The 20,926-nt window shown below is 35.0% G+C and overlaps 1 long non-coding RNA gene across 3 annotated transcripts in view; it reads right to left on the reverse strand.

The window, feature by feature from the left end:
* Positions 1–20,926, reverse strand: part of LOC112668630 (uncharacterized) — a 152,641-nt gene that overhangs the window by 32,574 nt on the left and 99,141 nt on the right. For all 3 annotated transcript variants that reach the window (XR_003141750.3, XR_003141751.3, XR_003141752.3), the window contains one exon: positions 977–1,083. This is a non-coding gene — a long non-coding RNA (uncharacterized LOC112668630). The remainder of the gene's footprint in view (positions 1–976; positions 1,084–20,926) is intronic.

A 20,926-nucleotide genomic window follows, 5' to 3' on the forward strand; every position in this document is an offset into this window, starting at 1 on the left:
ACATTAGAATAAATGTACTGGAAATATAGGAGAGGATGGTTAAACTCTGGGATGCTGGAAATTAGAATTAGAAGTAGGGGCATTATTGATAATGAAAAACCCTTGGGTAGGACTGAGAATGGTGGCTAAGTGAGGCAGAGCAAATGAATGTGGAAATGTGGAGGTCAAAACCCAAAGAGATCAAATTGACATCAAAGAGAATTCCCCTCTCCACACACACACACACACACACGCCCACATGCACACTCATATAAATGATCTCATTCATATATGGATACTATGTTGAAACATCCATCGATCATCCTCCCTCATAACCATTTTCTACCATTCTCTGCCTTGTTTTCTGCCCTCATGGTGGTGGATCTCTATGGAGTACATCAGTCATATTTCCTAGTTCTGTGGTGTTCAGTTGGATTGACCAAAGTTAAGGTGGAGGGGAAACTAAAGTTGGAGTATTTATACCCTTTACCATCTCTTCCTTACAGAGGTTCTGGCCATGGCTGAGTAGCAGGGTTACAGCCCCATTGGAAGAGGATGTGCCTCTTCCCTAGCTCCAAGCTCCCTCCAGTTTCCTTAAATGCTTCTCCCTCATCATTGCACCTTCCATCCTATGTAGCAATGGTTTCCTGCAGGGTTCTCTTATCCCAGCTCACACCCCTTAGAATGTGCCCTTCATTTAACTTTCTTCAATTAAATTTTTGAGTGTGTTCCATATCTTCCCCCAGGACCTAGACAATGTCAGTCACTTTTACAACTTATATTTATAGAATAGTGAATAATTTTTAAAAAAGGTATATTAGGGAAAGTACTAAATATTTTGAAACTTAATATCAAATAATGAGATGTTAAACAATATTTGGGATTCTAATTAAACCACAGTTTTCACAACTAAAACTGTCCTTAGCAATCAACACCCAATGTAAATGCTTCATACTGCAAATATTTTTTCTCAATACAGACATGCTAAATGACTTACCCATTGGGAGATTTTGAATCATGGAGATCGAACTCTATTTTGACTTGCTCAGCGGACCATTGTGGAACATGAGATTTCACAATCTTCTTGCTCCAACCTAATTTTACCTGGAGAAATAAACTACATTATAAATAAAATAGAACTTACAAAATTTAAAACTTTACTCAAGGAAGATACACTGAAACTATTTTTCATTTAATTTATCCTAATTTCTATAGCAACTGCCCCTTTGATACATTTCTAAAGTGCATAGATTCATTTTTAAAGATCATCTAAACATTTCTATCATTTATCATTTCACAAAAATAAAACTGCTTACAGATTATTTTATAAAGGTAATGTTATCATCCAGAAGCCTATGGAAAGGCCTATCTAATGACATGTGATGCCATGCAGCTTCTTTATTTTTTTTTATTTTTTAAATCTTTTTCTTTGCCACCCTAGTGCCAGAAGTATAGTTCATTATTATTTCTGACAGTCACAAACATGAAAATTTACCTAACCAGTGGTTAAAAACTCCACTCAAGGTTATTATATCTTTACAGGAAATACCTCTATAAAGATAAAATTCTGATAGGAATGTTCACATATACTAGGAGACAGAAGAATAAATACCATGAACCTTATCTTTTCTATTTGTACAAGCAGCAGAAAATATTTGACGACAAACATTCTTATTTCCATTTGTCACACAATGCTTTTAACAACATATTATCCTCAGCTCATATACCAAGAGGTTGCCATTGATGTTATGTGTCAGGAAGATGCTTTTCTGATGACCTTTAAATACCACAATCCCAAGTGATGATACAGAATGACTTTCTTTTATTCTAAAATCTTCTTTAAAAAATTCAAATGCTTTGGGGTATGTCATTGGGCCAATGATGCAGTGTTATATTTTTTGCAAGATGTTAGAGGAAGGAAAGGCTGTTAAATCTTGAATGTCAATCCTTACATTTTACTAAGATACTTTTACCTTGTGTATTTGTAACAATTTTCTTCCTTAGAGCACAAGGAACTTTGTGCAAAAGAGTACAAAGGACCCTCAAAACTGAAAACTGTTGAGAAAAGGTGGGATGTGTGTGCGTGTGTGGGTGGTTCTGATAGCTGTGCATTGATATGAAAGTTTTTGAAAGGAAATCATCTCCTAGGAAGATGATGGCAATGAAGACAAATTTTAAACTAATCTGTTCCATCTGTTAGGTCCTACACGTCGTGTGTGAATCTGAATCTGTGATACCCATCAAACCAGCACACACAGATCAGTTCCTTATACCTCCAACAGGTGGCCTTGATATTGAGCCAGATGTTCATACATGCATACCATGTAGGAGAGGATATTTTCCCCATTTATCTAAGCCAGACCCTGTGGATAATAAAATAAGTCTATTTTATTTCTTTTAAAATTCTCAATTCTTGGCACATATCTGTAATAATATGGATAGAACTATTATCCAGAACTTTTCTCAGGGAAAATGCTGTGTGTATTTGGAAGAGATCCTTTAATGAATCACCTAAAGTGGAAAGAAAACCCAAAAGTCATACTGGAGGCAATATATGGTCAAGAAAATGTCTCCAAAAGTGGAGAGAAGGGCTTTTAACTGTTGAGCACTGTGGTCAGTGGGCTTCACACATATGAAAGCAGAACAGAATCATTCCACTTAATAGGGAAGGTAATAAACATTGTTTAAAGAAAATTTAGGAAACAAGAGGAACCATGAAAGACAGCTGTCTCTTGGGATTTGTGCAGACTGAGCAATGTAATGTAAATATAATTTTAATATACAAGGAAAATCCTTTCTGCTTTTTGAAATCAACATGAAACTTTACATTACTCAGTAATAATTTTGCTGTGATTGGGTCACCCAAGTAGAATATAAATAATGGTAGGTACAAGGCAAAACCAAGGACGTCTCAACATTTGGTATCTTTTAGATAAAGAGAGGGATTCACTTTTTCAAGAACTTTTTCTCTGCTTTCCTATATTAAGCAAAATTTTTGGTTAGTTTTACTCTGTTCTTTTCACAATGGTGCAGTGGAATATGTCTTACAACCATTTATATTCAAAGGACAAAAAAACCCCACTTGCCTGTGTAACCTTATAATTAAAAAAAAAAAAGTAGAGCTGTGGCCCTATTCTTTTAGCTCTGTAGAAACTCATTCTCCAAAGTTAAAAATGCTATCTTCTCAGTGTCTCTACCTATCCTACTCTGAACCTAACTTTAGAAATTATCTCAAAGGAGTCAAGAAACTTCCAGTGTCCACTTAGGTGTAGAAATCTGGGAATATCTATACTCCCAAACTTACAAGAACGATAATATTAAAAAGTCAAACAAACTGCAAGTTCATGACTTTTATTAAACATATCAGAAAGCCAATGTTTCTGGAAGCCAATTAGATGAAATCTAATGAGAGAAGGATGCATGGAGGGAGAGGTGGGACATCAGTAGTTGTTTACCTGGGCAGATGCATGTGGATAGTGGTAAGAATGATTAATCTAGAATAATTTATGGGTTGGTAGAGGCCAAGTAGGCTGGTGAGAAACTGTGGAGCCATAGAATATGGAGATATAAAGGAGAAGAGTTTCTCCTTTTTTCAAGATTTCGTCTGTAGACTCTATCTTGATCTCACAAGAAGGACTGGGAGAGTCCCAAGAGAGGCCTAGGAGAGGAAACAACAGTCATTGTGGAAGAAGCACACGTCTAGCCCAAACCCTCTCCTTGTATCTCCTGTGGAAAAAAAAAACCCTATAATCTATGAGGTGAAGGAAAGCCAACACTCTCACCCTGAGGGCAATGGTGAAAACCCACTGTAGCCTAGGAAAAGAAAAGAAAATAAAACATTCTACCCTTAGGGAATGATCAGAAATAGGAGCTGGACCTAGAACTACAGTCAAGGGCTCCACCTGAGATCAGCAGACACAGCACCTGCTATGACCAAGACTCAGCCAGAACAGAGACTAGCGAATATATGTTAAAAAGCAACAAAAGAATACTGTTGGAGTAGTTCAAAGATTATGGAGACAGACATTGTCTGAGGCACAATGCAAAAGGAAGAACCGAAGCTGAGAATGAAGCAGGTATTAAGTAAAACCTACTGGCCAGCCAGCCCCTACCTAAAACAAAGTCTCACTACAGGAATTTGAAGCACTGTGGAGTGGAGCACTGTGGGTAACCATAGTAACAAACCTGGAATACATTTCAACTCTTGGCTGGATTAATTTGAATATGGATATGAAGGACTAGAACGGTAAAGAAAAAAGGCCTTGCAGAAGGAAAGGCATCATGCCCAATTGCAGGTATAATAGCTATTTATCTCTTTCTCCACTGTCCACAAGATGTGCTATTTTCAAAGCAAAGAAAAAGGGGTGGAGGGCAGGACAAAACAGCACATTGCCAAGAGACAAAGCAATCAACAGAACCAGACTTAGAAATGACACTAATGTTGAAACTGAGAGGTGGGCTTTATGATTAATATGTCAAGTAATATGATTAATATTAATTATGATTAGTCTGCTGAAGGATATAATGGAATAGGAAGAACACCTACATACATGATCAGATGAGGAATTTCAATAGAGATTCAAAAACTATAATATATTATTAAATGGAAATATTAGTAATGAAAAGCACAGTAACAGAGATGAAGAATGAAACTAATAGGTTCATGAGCAGTCTTGACATAGGCTGTGAAAGAATCAGTGGAAGACATGTCATTACAAGTTATCCAAGCTTTTCAAACTGAAAAAAATACAAAGATAAAAATAGAATAAAAATTTTGAAAAAGAACAGAACATTCAATAATATGAATAAAAAAGGATTTTATGTATATATATGTATATAAATGAATAAATATATAAAAATAAATATATAAAATATATATAAAATCCTTTTGAAATATAAGGATACATAAAACAATAGGAATACATAAAACATATATTCCAGGGACACTTGGGTGGTCCAGTGGGTTAGGCAGCTACCTTTGGCTCAGATCATGATCCTGGAGTCACTGGATCAAGCCCCATGTTGGGCTCCCTGCTTAGTGGGGAGTCTGCTTCTCCTTCTCCCTTTGCTCCTCACCCACTCATGCTCATTTTCTCTCTCTCTCAAATAAATAAATAAAATCTTAAAAAAAAAAAAACCCGCATATATTCCACAGTCATAAGATTATTGGCCAGGGAAGTCTGGTATTAATAAGACCACTCTCTCAATCCCCAAATCAAATGCCCCATAAAATAATAATCACATTGCTACCTCTTATAAAGAGAAAAGATAATCCTCTATATTTTGCAGCCCAACTGGCATTTATTTTTCTATAAAGGAAATAAAGAACTCAAAATGATAAAATAATTTCATTTTGAATAGTTTTTATTTTTTTATTTTTTTGAAGTAGTTTTTTATATGTTGATCTAACTATAGCTTTGAATTTATGATGGGATAGTTACCATGTTTTATATCCAAATACAATGAATCTCTGATAAGAACTAAAAAATGAAAATATTTCCCATCATTTACTTATTTCCACAATTATAGCCAGCCTTGGGCTGTTCTCAATCTTGTCCCTCCCTACTTCATTCTATTACTCTTCATTCTATTTTCTATTGAGAATGTTGCTCAATAGAAAATTTAACTTCCCAAGAATGGAGAATTCTTAATGCATCACTAGGTCTTAATGCTTCAGTTCAAAACAAGGGTCTAGAGCTCCTGGGTGGCTCAGTGGTTGAGTGTCTGCCTTTGGCTCAGGTCATGATCCTAGGACTCTGAGATCGTGTCCCATATTGGGTTCCCTACAGGGAGCCTGCTTCTCTCTCTGCCTATGTCTCTGCTTCTCTCTGTCTCTCATGAATAAAAAAATAAAATTGTTAAAAAAAATGAAAAACAAGGGTCTAGGAATTTATTTTCTGTCTTATAATTATTAAAAGTCAAAACGGGCCATTTTTCAACAGGTTCTTCATATATAATTTATGTATTAGCTTCAGGTAATTATAAAAGATAACTGACATAAAATTTATAAAATATGTGCATTCATAAATAAATTTTAAAAATTTCTAAAACTTCTATATTTTATATTTTCTAACCCTACTTCAATCCATTATCATTAATAGATATGATTCCCATTTACAATTTTACAATGTTTGCTAATGTTTTCATTAATAGTAAGCCATTTTACTAGTTGTTATTTGCTCCAGTAAAAAAGAATTTTAGGATTAGAAATATGTAATGAACTTGCCTTCTGTTAAATTTGTCCACTCATTTAAAATATGAAATGAACAAAATAGCAATGTATTGCATGTTTATAGCAAACATAAGTCTTAAAGTTTGAGAGGGAGGAATTTGGAATCTACTATTTAAGGATCTTAAAGTCCTTAATTAAGTATTAGGTAGTATAATGGTATTTCAAGGTAGATACTGATTAAAGTTGTACCTTGCAAACCCTTCAGAAACCCCTGAAATATTTAACATAATGTATAAATAGTAAGTTAAGAGTTAGGACGAGATAGAATAATAATAAATGCTTACCTAACCCAAGAAAAGGCAAAGAGATAGGAGAAAAAAAGAGAAACAAAGAACAGATGGAATAAATCAATAACAGATATCAAGAAGATCGATTTTAAACCAATCACATTAATGATTACATTAAATGTTAATAGTCTAAATACATACATTAAATAAAAGATATTGTCAGATTGGTAGAAAAGCAAGTTCCAACTGCATGCTGTTTCAAGAAATCCACTCTAAAGATACAGATAAGTTAAAAGTAAAAGTATGGGCAAAGATAAAACATGCAAATGCTAATCACAAGAAAGCTGCAGTGGCTACATTACTATTAGACAAAGTATATTTCAAAACAAGTAAGATTATCCAGGGCAAATGTTATAAAAGGATAAAGAAGTCAGTTCTCCAAAAAGCATAACAATTCCTTAACAACAGAGTTCAACATGCATAAAGCAAAATATTTCTTAATTTCTGGTTTGTAAAAATATACAAGCCCACAATAATAATTAAATATTGTAACCCTCTTCTTTTAGTACAAGTAGATAGAAACTTAATGATGTAAAGAGCCAAATAACTCTACAAGCCAATCTGACCTAATTGATATTTACAGAACACTTGATCCAACAACAGAAGGTACATTATTTTCAAGTGTACATGAACAATTCTTCAAGACAGACCATATTCTGTGTCATAAGCAAGTCTTAACAAATTTAAAGGAATTAAAATCATACAAAATTAAGTCCTTGGACAATAATGGAATAGTCAAAACAATTCTGAAAAAGAAATTTGGAGGACTCACACTATCTGATTTAAGACTTACAAATATACAATGTTCAAGACAGTGTGGTATTGACAGGAGGAATAGACATGAGATCAATATAAAAGAACAGAGAGCCCAGAAATAAATCCACACCCATGTAGTCAACTGTTTTTTTTTTTTTTATAAAGGTGCAAAGATAATTCAATGTAGGGAAAATAATCTTTGTAACAAATATTATGGGATCAAGTAGATATGCATATGCAAATAAATGAACCTATACCCATACCTTTTTCCTTAAAAAAACATTAACTCAAAATAGGTCATAGATCTAAATATGAAAAGTAAAATTATAAAAACTTCTTAAAGAATACATATAAGAAAATAATTTTGACATTGAGCTATCCAAAAAGATCTTTAGATAGAGCACCAAAAGCATGAGTCAAAAATTTTTTTGAAAACCAATAATTTGTACTTATCAACAATAGTTTTGCTGAGCAAAAGGCACTGTTAAAAGAATGAAGAGAGAAATCACAAAGAAAATATTTGCAAATCAAATCACATTGCTGACAAATAACTTCCATCTAGAATTTTTTTTAACTCAACAAGAAGAAATCAAACAATCTACTTAAAATGGACAAAAGGTCTGGACAGACTTCAGATATACAATGGGCCATAAACACATGAAAATATACTTAATATCATTAATCATGTTAGGGAAGTGCAAATTAAAAATCACAATGAGATACATATATATTAAAGTAGCTAGAATTTTAAATAATTATGAAACCAAATGCTGGCGAGAATGTAGAATAAGTCAGACCCTGATGTACTATTGATGAGAAAGCAAATTGTCACAGCTACTTTAGAGAACAATTTGGCCATATCTTAAAATGTTAAGCATGTACTTACCAATAGTCCAATAGATCTACTTCTAGATACTTCCTCCAAAGAAAGAAAAACATACTTTTCCATAAAAACTTATATGTGAATGTTTACAGGAGTTTTATTCATAATTGCCATAAAGTAGAAACAATCCTGACATCCTTTAAGTGATGAATGGATAAACAGAATGGTATATCCATAAAATGAATAAGCAATATACAGCGATAAGAGGTAATAAATTATTGATACATGAAACAGCCTGAATGAATCTTGAATCTATTGTGCTAAGTGAAAAAAGCCAAACTAGATGTTATAATGTAAAATGCAAAAAGAACTGAACATGGTTATTGTATTCAAGGTAGTATTTTTTTTCTTCCTAACTAGGATATGGGCTGAGAATTCTGGAACTACTTTATGAATATATCAGAGTTGAACAAATCACTAAAAATACTGTAGGCTTCTTATTGTTGGAGAAAGAAGTTAAAACTAGGAACAGGGAAAGCTGAAGTGAACTCAGTGTTGCTGGATTAGAATGGGCAGTATCCATATAAATTCATGTTTATTATTATTATTATTATTATTATTATATATGCAGATAGGTACTGAAATTAATATAAATGTGTGTGTACTCATGGATTAGTATGTACACACACACGTGTTCTAGGTCTGTCTGCTGAGAGGACCTAGGACTAGCTACACCACAGTAGTAATGAACATATATAGCTCTCAGATCTTGGTTTCTAAATAAAATGATCCAAGAACACCTTAGTATGTAGCTGATTCCAGGTGTGGAGTTCAGAAAATACTAGAAGAGCCTGGCATACCTTTGTCAGAAATTAAGGAACTGCTTATAAAAAGATATGGCATGTAGAAAAGGCCCAGGAAGCAACAGCAAGAACTCTCATAGGCCATGGCTGAAATAATTTGAGCAAAGTTCAACCACAAAAAATGATAGTATTGTAATATAACCTATAGAATAAAATAAATATCAACAAGGCCACACTGATGTCAGAAGGTAAGCTAGTAAGTACGTACATAAATAAATAAATGGAATAGCTCTTCTTTGCAGAAGAATTCCAATCACTAAGTTTAGAAGGAATCAAGAAAGCTGAAAATATTGTAATAGACAAGGTCCACTGACAAATACTAAAATTAGCAGGTGAACATTTGATCAGAAGCAGGGTATCTCCATAAATCGTAATGTGTCTCCCTAGGAATAGTAATAGTATTAAAGACAGAGGGCAAAACAGAAACTTTACAGTGGGGATACCTAGCAGATACTACTCAGACCCCAATGAGGAAGGCTCACATCACCAGTAATAAAACATACTGACATTATGCATTTCATTATATGATAACCCGAGAAGGGCATATCATCTCTGTGGCATTCTTATCAAACAAGTTTGTCTACTTTCTACCTTTCTTAAAATTAATTAATTTATTTATTCATGAGAGACGGAGAGAGAGAGGCAGAGACACAGGCAGAGGGAGAAGCAGGCTCCACGCAGGGAGCCCAACGTGGGACTCAATCCTTGGTCTCCAGGATCACGCCCTGGGCTGCAGGCGGCGCTGAACCACTGAGCCACCCAGGCTGCCCTACTTTCTACCTTTTTTATCCTTCTTTGATTTTTAGTCTTTCTAGTCATAATTCTATGCTCAGATTAGTGCCATTTTCTCATCATTTTTCCTTTGTCCTAAACACGTACTTTTCAACTTTCACCCTTGAGTTGCTAACTTCCTAACCTTGGTTTGTCCAAGATTTACTTGACAGTAAATAAAAAACGAGGAATCTCTTTCCTCTCTTTCCCTTCTTTCTTAGGAAACGGGTAAATCACAATGGTCAAGGGCAGAGCTCTAGCGCCCTCTGCCTGGGGTCACACATAGCTCAGCCATGAAGCCTGGTGATTCCTCCTGCATTATTTCATTTCCTGGCCTTGCATTTCCTCATCGGTGAAATGGAGATAAAACAGCACCTATGTTACAGAGTCACATGAGGAGTAAATGAAATAATATGATTAAGGTATTTAGAGAGCAAAATTCCTTGAGCATGGCCAGTCCTTAGTAACTATTATTACCTATTTTATACCTAGATTCAGAGAATTAAATTCCGTTATCATCAATTTGGAGAAATCTACTTTCTCATTTACTCCCTTCGTTGATACTAGACATGACCTTATTATCCTCACTCTCTCTGACAATCATGCTACCTTGCTTAATATGTATATCCTAAAGAAACATATTTTGGGATGTGTGTGCATGTGTGTGTGAGTGTGTATACACACACATAAACATATACATATATATGTTTGTGTCTGTATCTGTATCTGTGTCCTTGATTTATAATACCCTGCATTAAATTTTTAAAGAATGTAAAATAAATAAGATGTATTTTAATTTTTAAAATATGTGTGCACATAGCTCTATGACCATCTTATTCAATGGTTTTCAACTCTAAAATCACCTGGGGAATTTTTAAATATCAAACTCCACCCGGGACTAATTAATTTAGGTACAGGGGCTTAGGCATTAGGAATTTTTAAAAGTTCCTCAAATGAGCAGCCAGGGTAAGAACCGTTGATCTAGCTCATTTCCTTTCATCGCTCCATAGCATGCTTCCACTGCCATTCATTCATTCGTTCATTCATTGGTTATGGATGCCTCACTTTCTTTCCATTCTCTACTTCTATATGTAATGTTTTAATAAGCATCCTCACGCACATTGTGTTATGGACCTAGAGTAGATGTTTTCTGGATTATATATGCAGTGGAGGACTACTGGGTAGTTAAATCTGTACATCTGACTAAATAATATCAGGTTTGCTCTGGGATGTGTGCATTAGTTGATTCTTATACAAGAGTGCATGATTAGTCTATTTTCCTCACATCACAAAATCCAGAATGGCTTCATTGGTGTGCAACTTCTATAGTCAAGAAGGGCTCCATCCTGGACTTAATGCTCTCCTCTCACCATCTTGAAAACATTTTATCATTGAACTTGTGTTTCGTAAGAGAAGTCAGATGGGATAACATAGCATGCATATGAGCAGAGGAGATACACCCAACAGCAGTCGGCACTGGAGACATTCAGTAGTGGTGGAGTAGTAGCTCATACAAGTGTGCACTCAGGCCCATGTTCATGGCATGAACCTAGCAGTTTGAGTGGGACGGTGTGGGCTGTTTGGTGGCCCAAGAGTCAGCTGGGTCCAGATGGGTGGCAGAGCCCAAGAGTCAGCTGGGTCCAGATGGGTGGCAGCAGCAGCAACAACCACGTGGCAGTGGTTCTGGCAGGTTCTGGGGCCCCAGAAAAGAGAAGAGATCTGTATGGGAGCCCTGTCCCATAGCCAGGCAACAATTGATTTACTTTGTGCCACTATAGATTAATTTGCACTTTTGATAATTAGTACAAATAAAATCATACAATACAATCTCTTTTTTGTATGTTTTTTTTCCAACATAACTATCTTGCATTTCAGCCATATTGTTATATATCTTTCAATAGTTTATTTTTTGTTGACACTAAGTAGCATCTATAACATGAATAACCTGCAATTGGTTTATCCATTCTCTTCTTGGTAGATATTTTTGTTGCCTCCAGGTTTTCACAAGTACAAATAAAGCTGCTATGAACATTCATGTACAAGTTTTCATGTAGGCATACATTTTAAAGCGTAGATACAAGTTTAATTTTTGGAGAAACTGCCCAATGATTTCTCAAAATCTGTATCCGTTTACACCCTTACCAGCAGTGTATGAGAGTTCCAATTGTTCCATACCTTTGCTGACACTGTGGATAGCCACCCAGATTTTTGAGGGGTATTGAGTGGTATCATATTGCAGTTTTAATTCTCATTTCTATAATGATGAATGATCTTGAGCTTCTTTTCATATGCTTATTTGCTATCTCTATATCTTCTTTGGTGAACTGTCCAAGCCTTTTGCCTCTTTTTACTGGATTGTTTTCTTATGACAAAATTCAGAGAATTCTTTATGTATCCTGGATACAAGTCATTTATCTGACATATGATATGAAAACATGTCCTCCTAGTTTGTGGCTTGTCTTTTCACTGGGTTTTACTCTGAATGAGATGCAATCCCACTTCAGCTCTGAGTAGAGGGGTAGCTGATCTAACTTCCATTTAGAAGATCACCTCAGCAACTGTGTTCAATGGATAAAAGAGAGTGAAAAGCTTAATTAGCAAGTTCATTTATATAAGAGTTCTTCTTTTAAGATTTCATTTATTTATTCATGAGACACACACAGAGAGAGGGGCAGAGACATAGAGAGAAGCAGGCTCCATGCAGGGAGCCCGACGCGGGACTCAATCCTGAGTCTCCAGGACCACGGCCTGGGCCGAAGGCAGACACTAAACTGCTGAGCCATCCAGGGATCCCTCAGCAAGTCCATTTATAAAGTTAGGATGCAGCTGCAATCATCCAGGCAAAAAATGATGGCTTCCTGGGCTGAGCCAGTAGCATGAGGAGTAGAGAATAGTTGGATTCTAGATGTAATCTGTATTGGCATCCCAAGACTGGTGTGGTGGAAGCCATCTGCTCCAGATACAGACGATAAAGTGGGGGATTGAGAACTATTGAGAACTCAGAAATGACTTTAAAACTGACCAAAATTTGGTCTGCTTTTTATTGTCACTATAGCCCTGCAACTTTAAACAATGGCAGTGATAAAATACTCTTTGGAGAAAGGATTTTTTATTACTTCAAATTCTAAACAACTGCTGCAGTTCAGTAGAGCCTTAATAATATACCTGGGAGCTCCAGTTGAGTATATTTTTATTTCTTATCCTTTAATAAACATCATATGCCAGATGGAAGTTATTTCAGAGAACTCTGTTACACAATTGGGTTTCAACACACTTGGATAGACCCAGCCGCCTGCACTGGTTTTGAAAGCACGGTTGCACACAGGATTTGGGAACCACCTGTGCTGTCTTCGGAGCACTTCCTGTCTCCATCCCTGGGTGGGGCAGAGGCACCACCTGTTCCTGCAGTTCAACAACAGATTTGAAATGAGGAAAAGTGCAATGATTATAAAGATGAAAAAGCAGCCACCAAGGTGGCTCAGTCAGTGAAACATCTGCCGTTGGCTCAGGTCATGATCCCAGGGTCCTAGGACTGAGCCCTGCATCAGGGTTCTCTGCTCAGCAAGGAGTTGGCTTCTCCCTCTCCCTCTGCCTGCTGCCCCCCCCCCCCCCGCTTGTGCGTGCTCTCATGCTCTCTCTCTCAAATGAATAATTAAAATCTTAAAAAACAGATGAAAGAGCAGAACTTGAATGACTTCAATTCTGCTATTCAGTGTGCATGTGAAGTTTTTGCATTTAAAAGTCCTGTGTTTCATTGTGAAATGGGATTCTATCTTTAAGACTTTTGTGGCCATATATGCACTTATTAATTCCTGTAATTTAAATTTATAGTGCTCTTTGTTAAACTATAAAGATTGACAAATCTGGCTCTACTATACTAACCATGAATGGATGAAGAAAATCAACTTTGTTGAAGTCACTGATAAATTTGCCAAAGTTGAGACAAAACTTCATTAATGCAAGAAATATATATATAGTTGTCTTTTTAACTTTTTTAAAGATTAGAGAGAGAGAGAGAAGAGAGTACCTACCTGTGCTCAGGAGTGGAAAGGGGCAGAGGGAGAGGAAGAGGGAAAGCAGACTCCTTGCTGAGCCCAGAACCAACTCATGGCTGGATCTCACAACCCTGAGATCATGACCTTGGAAGGAAACCAAGAGTCAGCACTTAACTGAATGAGCCACTCAGGTGCCCCTAGTTCTCTGTCTTTTTTTTTTTTTTTAGTAAATCAAATAATATTAATCCATTTTTTCCTTTGTATAATGTAATTTGTATTTTATTCTTTACTTCTTAATTGTAATATTTATTTTTGGCATAAGTTTATATATGAAGTTCAATGAAAGAAAAAAATCAGTGCATTTCTTTTTTTTTTTTTTTACCATTACTACTATTCTTTTTACTTCAGTGTTATTATCTTTTTATTTAATGACTATTATTGAAAATGATAGACAGATAGGGGATATTAAAAAATAATCTACTTTGGTTGTCAATCTTCAGTGTGCCATTAATAATTTGAAATTAGGGCCAACAGTATTACGTGGTGTAAGGTAAAGAGGTTTTCATTCCTACATGTACTTTATTTTGTTTTGCTTTTTTCCTGAACACCTGGAGAGATGTTATGTCATTTATGTGTCATTTATGAACTTGTGGAGGAAAAGTATATGTTTGGTTTGGGGATATGCCAATTTCAAGAGTCTATTAGAAAAATAAAAGTGGATGTTAAATCTGCTGCAGATATACAAATCTGGGGTTTAGGGGAGAGACTATTGCACAGCATCAGCACATGGCTGGTACTGAAAGACAATGAGAGGGGTGACTAGATGGCTCAGTTGGTCAAGTGTCTGCCTTTGGCTCAGGTTGTGATCCCAGGGTCCTGGGATCTAGCTGCAAATCTGGCTCCTCATTCAATGGGGAGCCTGCTTCTCCCTCTTTGTCTGCCACTCTCCCTGCTTGTTCTCTCTCTCTCTCTCTCTCTCTCTCTCTCTCTCGGTCTGTCAAATAAATAAATAAAATATTTTTTAAAAAAAAGTGAGAACTCAGTCACATGAGAGAGGAGTAAGCACAAAGAAAGAGGTGATCTGGAAGTGAGTGTTCTGCTATGCCAGATTTAGAGACTGAGTCTTGTGGCCTTGCATATGGTCAAGTTTTTATGAATATTCCCTTTATGCACAAAAATGCACATTCTCTTTTTATTCTGAATGTGGATGTTGGTTAATATCTGTCTGCTTGATCTACAGGTTCCTTGAATGTGTTAAAGTATTCAAAGTAATTTTTTTTCCAAAGTAAATTTTTGACATATTTGCATAACCAATTTGAACTGTTATTTGCTGCTTTCCTTAATAAACTTGGTTTTGGAAAGTTTTAGATTCACAGAAAAATTGAGAAGAAAGTACAGAGAGCTCCTATATACCCCTGCATATGGTTTCCCCTACTATAACACTGTATAGTAATATGGTACATTTGTTACAATTAATGAGCTAATATTGATACATTTATTAACTAAATCATATAGCTTTCCTTAGTTTTTCTTAATGTCTTTTTTCCTATCTCACCACATTGCATTTCTTTGTCATGTTTCCTTAGGCTTCTCCAGACTAACAGTTTCTTAGACTTCCTTGTTTTTTATGACCTTGACAGTTTTGGTGTCCCTCTGTTGGATTTTGTCTCATTAGTCAGGCATTATGAATTTTTTGGAGGAAGATCATGGCATAAAGTGACATTTTCATCACATCATATCAACATGATTCATGACTGCTGATATTGACCTTGATCACCTGGCTGAAGAAGAGTTTCTCAGGTTTCTCCACTGTACCATTACATAATTTCTACATAAATTATTTGGAATTATTTGAGATTGTTTTGCATGGACAATATGTCTCTTCTTCTTTTGTTATTTGTTCAATCACTTAGTTATCGCAGTATAAACTCATGGGTATTTATTTTATACTTTGCATAGTAATCCAATATTACTTTATTTCAGTTGCTCTAGTTGTTCCAGCTTTGGCCATTAGATACTCTTTCAGTTGGCTCCTGTGCCTCCTGATAAACCCACATCAGTTGGGGGTTGGGTTTTGTTTGTTTCGTTTGGGGAAATTTTAAAACATTTTCTTATTTTGTGGCCCTCCACATGCTCTAGGCTCATCTTATATATTTCCTTCTCCAGCCCTACAATAAATCGTTTCTATAAAGGCCATGGCTCCTTTTATTGAACAATGATATCAAAAGCCAAGATATGGGGGCACCTGGGTGGGTCAGTTGGTTAAGCGTCTGCCTTTGGCTCAGGTTGTGATCCTAGGGTCCTGGGATCCACCCTGTGTCAGGCTCCCTGCTTAACGGGGAGTCTGCTTCTCTCTCTGTCTCTGCCCCCTGCTCTTGCTCTCTCTCTAATGAATAAATAAATTCTTAAAAAAAAAAAAAAAAAGAAACCAAGATATGATCACTTTAGTTGTGGTTATTACTGGGCTGTATCATTTGTTGCTTTTTGTATTTTGAGGCTGTAGTTTAGTTATATATATGGTTATGTTGATTGTCACAACTTTATTTTTACTTTATTGTGGTGGGAACACTTAACATAAGATCTACTCTCTTAACAGATTATTAAGTGTACAATATAGTTTTGTTAACCACAGGCAAACAAAGTTGTACAGAAAATCCCTAGAAGTAATTCATCTTTTATTACTGAAAGTTTATGCTCATCAATTAGTAACTCTCCATTTCACCCTCTCCCTGGCAACCTCTTCTCTGTCTCTGCTTCTATGAATTTGACTATTTTAGATAATTCATAAGAGGAGTCATGCAGTATTTATCTAAATGTGACTGCCTTACCTCACTTAATACAATGTTGTAAATGTTTACCCATGTTTTCACATATTGCAGGATTTCTCTTTTTGAAGATTTTATTTTTAAGTAATCTCTACAATCCAATGTGGGGCTCCAACTCATGACCATAAATTAAGAATTGTGTGCTCTACTGATTGAGCCAGCCAGGTGTCCCAGGATTTTTTTTTTAAAGCTGAAAAATATTCCACTGTATGTCTATCACATTTTCTTTATTCATTTCTCTGTCCTTGACATTTAGGTTGTTTCAACATCTTGGTTATTATGAATAGTGCTGCCATTAACATGGGAGTGCTAATATCTCTTACAGATATTTTTTTCAATCCTTTGGATAATACCCAGAGTGGGATTGCTGAGTCATATGATAGTTCTATTTTCAAGTTTTGGGCAAATTTTCATTCTGGTATCCATAGTGGCTGCACCATTTTGCATTTACATGCACAGTGTACAAGGGTTCCCTTTTCTCCACATCCTCATGGATACTTGTTGCCTTTTTTTTGATATGAGCCATTGAAACAGGTGTGAGGTGACATTTCATGTGGCTTCAATTTGCATTTCCCTGGTGATTAGTGACACTGAGCATCTTTTTTTAAAGATTTTATTTATTTATTTATTTGAGAAAGAGGGCACTCACAAGCAGGAGGGTGGCAAAGGGAGACTACCTGCTGAGCATGGAGCCCAACAGAGGGCTTTTTCCTAGGACCTGATCCCAGGACCTTGAGATCATGACCCGAACTAAAATCAAGAGTCAGATGCTTAAATGACTGAGCCACCCAGGTGCTCCTTGAGCATCTTTTAATAAACGTATTGGCTGTTTGTATGTCTTCTTTGGAGAAATGTCTGTTCAAGTCATTTGCCCATTTTAAAAATGAGGTTGTTTGTATTTTTACTTTTGAGTTCCTATATATTTTGGAAATTAACCCCCTTTCCAATATATAGTTTTTCAAATATATCTTCCCGTTCTAAATGTTGCCTTTTTACTCTGTTGATTATTTCTTTCTCCAGGCAGAAGTTATTTAGTTTGATGTAGTCCCACTTGTCTAGTTTTGCTGTTGTTGCTGTGCTTTTAGTGTTATAGCTATTAATTCATTCCCAACACCAGTGTAATGAAGCTTTTCCCCTATGTTATCTTCTGGAAGTTTTACTTTTGGGTCTATGTTGAAGTTTCAAACCATTTGAGTTGATTTTTTGTATATGATTTAAGGAAAAAGTTCAATTTCATTCTTTTGATATTTAGTATTTCCAGCACCTTTTGTTGAAGAGACAATCCTTTCCTCTTTCTGATTCTTGACACTATTTGTAACATCTCGATACACTAGTTTATATATATATATATATATATGTAAACTATATATATATAAACTATATATATTTGTAACACTTGATACACTAGTTTATATATATATAAAAACTATATATATACTATATAATATATATTTATATATATTTATATATACAATTTATATATAGTATATGTAGTATACTATATATAGTATATATATTTATTTCATATATATATGAAAAACACCAGTTTTTCCCCTAATATAATATTATTCTTTTACTTACATGGTTTTAGCCTTAAATCCCATATTGTGTGATATAGAAAATGCTAAACTAGATTACATTAGATTTGTACTTATCTAGCATTCTCTATCATTCTAGTTTCAAACTTTCTGAATATTATTGTTTTAAATATGCCTCTTGTAGGTAACATGTTGGTGAATTTTTTAATGTAGTCTGAAAATTTCTTTAAATGGTGAGTTTAAACTTTATATTCATGATAACATTGTATTCATAGGAATTTGATATAGTGGGACTTTTTTTGACATTCTGTATTTCTATTTATTATGCTGTTATATTTCTACTTTTTTGTCTTCTATATAAACTGATTGAACTTCAAACTGCTGGTTAGAAAGTTACATCTTTTTAGTTTTCATCTGTTTTCTGTTAAGATATTAAGATTTATTAAGATATACCTATATTTTACTCTTATACATTTCTTAATCTTAGCAGATTCCAATTTTTCTTCTAAACTAGGTAAGTGTCTTTGTGTGCTCTAAGCCCCACAAGTCTCTTTTACCTAACACCCTCTCTATTTTTACCAATCTCACTATGTTGATATCATCTAGAACTTCACTAATATAGTAGCTATTAGCCACATGTGGCTATTTAGTTATAAAGTTAATTAAAATAAGATTAAAAACATTGTTTCCCAGTCATATGAATTACTTTTCAAGTGTTCCATAGATATATAGAGCACAAAAATATAACATTTCATCATCTCAGAGACTTTTTTTGGATAGTGCTGATCTAGACTTTTATTCTGCATTGTTTTGAATATATTTTTGTCGGTTGCTTACTCTTTAGAAAATGGTAAACTTTTCTGAATTATTTTATTATTCTTACTTTGCATATATTCCATAGTATCTGCCTGAATCTTTTTCTCTATATTCTGGAAAGCTTCCTCAAAGAACGCTTCAATGGAGGTCTTTGTATAGAAAACTCTGTGAGGCATTTTACAAATAAGACTATTTTTATTTAGACTTTACATTTAAAAGAAATATCATCTGGATACGAGCTCTAGATAAAATAGTCTTCTCCTTTGTCATTCTGCTAATTTCATTCTTTTTTTTTTAATCCAGGATTGCCATGGAGAACTCTAATATTAGTCTGACACTTGTTTCGTGTATATATTGTGCCCGTTTTTTTTTTTTTTTGCCTTTAATAATATGGGTCTTATTATTTTGTTACTTATTTTTAATTGTTCCTGTGAATTCTGTTCATTTCTGCCCAGTATCTTCCTTTACTTTTGGGAAAACTTCAATGATTTTTTTGCATGCATTTCTTCCTCTTTATATCATTTCTCTATTTGGGGGATCCTTTTTATATTCAATTAGGCATTTTATTGTTCTCTTTAAGTATTATGTTTGTTTTAAATATATTTTAAACTGGTTCCTTGTTTTATCTTTTCTAATTGTTCGATTTACTACTCTTTTATAGTGCTGTGTTCCTCAAATGTCTGAATTACCCTGGAAGTTTATATTCCATTTACTATTTACTAACTTGACTAATATTGCATGCCTGGAGAGGCACTGAAATCCAGATTCTAGGCTCTATCGTATAGTGTCTGGCCCAGACCTCACTCACTAAGAAAGTTAGAAGGATGTTCCTCAAGTCTGGGAGGTATTTTTTGGTGGACATTGGGAAAGTAGAAAAATTTTCTCTCTGGGATATATGAAGCCTACTTATCCTACTGACATATTTTCTATAAAATCGTTACCATAAAATGTTTTATACTGTATCAGTTATCTTTTGCCACTGTAACAAAGCACTCCAATAAACAGTGGCTTAAAACAACAATTTAGTATTTTAATTCTATGTGTTGACTTATCTTAGCTAGGAGGCTCTCAGGAACCTACAATTAGATGGAGGCTGAGTAGGAACAGAGGGCCAAAGTAGACACGATATCGATTATGACTCTTTCACATGATTGGCATTGATGTTGGCTGTTGGCTGGGATTACCAACCAGCACTACCTACACATAGCTTCTCTATGTAGCTTGCATTTCTCACAAAATGACAAATGGGTTCTGGAAGAAAGTATTCCAAGGATCAACATTCCAAGGAACTTAGGAGGAAGCTAACAGGGCTGTTATAATGTAGCCTGGGAAGTTTCAGAATGTCATCCCCACTGGATTTGATTGATCAAGAAAATCATTTAGGCGAGCTTGGATTCAAGAAGAACAGTAAGCACATACAGGGAAGGAAGCAATTGATGGTGGTCACCATTGGAAACTAGCTATACATATCCCTGTTCTCTGACACATAAACATGAAATAACTCTCTATGTGACTCCCATAAATTAAAACTATTAACTACTGGTTTTCTCTCGCAAAGAAAGTGAACTTTACCTTTGCCCATTAGCTTTATTTTTGGTTATTAAAAACTAAAATCTCTATTATATCAGTAGGGTATCTGTATGTATTTCTACCATGGAGCATTGCATTCTCTACAGTGTGTATGTGTGTGTTTGTGTGTATGTATGTGCGTGCATGGACTATTAACTACTGGTTTTCTCTCGCAAAGAAAGTGAACTTTACCTTTGCCCATTAGCTTTATTTTTGGTTATTAAAAACTAAAATCTCTATTATATCAGTAGGGTATCTGTATGTATTTCTACCATGGAGCATTGCATTCTCTACAGTGTGTATGTGTGTGTTTGTGTGTATGTATGTGCGTGCATGTACTTGTCCATGTATGTTATACAGTCTCTCCTTTTCCCATGCCACACAAACATACACACATACTTGTCATGCAAATATTCTAGAATGGCTAGATATTTTAGTCTTCCTTTTTTTAGAATTGACTAGATCTAAAGCT

Source organism: Canis lupus, chromosome 23 (genome assembly GCF_003254725.2).
Source record: "Canis lupus dingo isolate Sandy chromosome 23, ASM325472v2, whole genome shotgun sequence".
Taxonomy (NCBI): domain Eukaryota; kingdom Metazoa; phylum Chordata; class Mammalia; order Carnivora; family Canidae; genus Canis; species Canis lupus.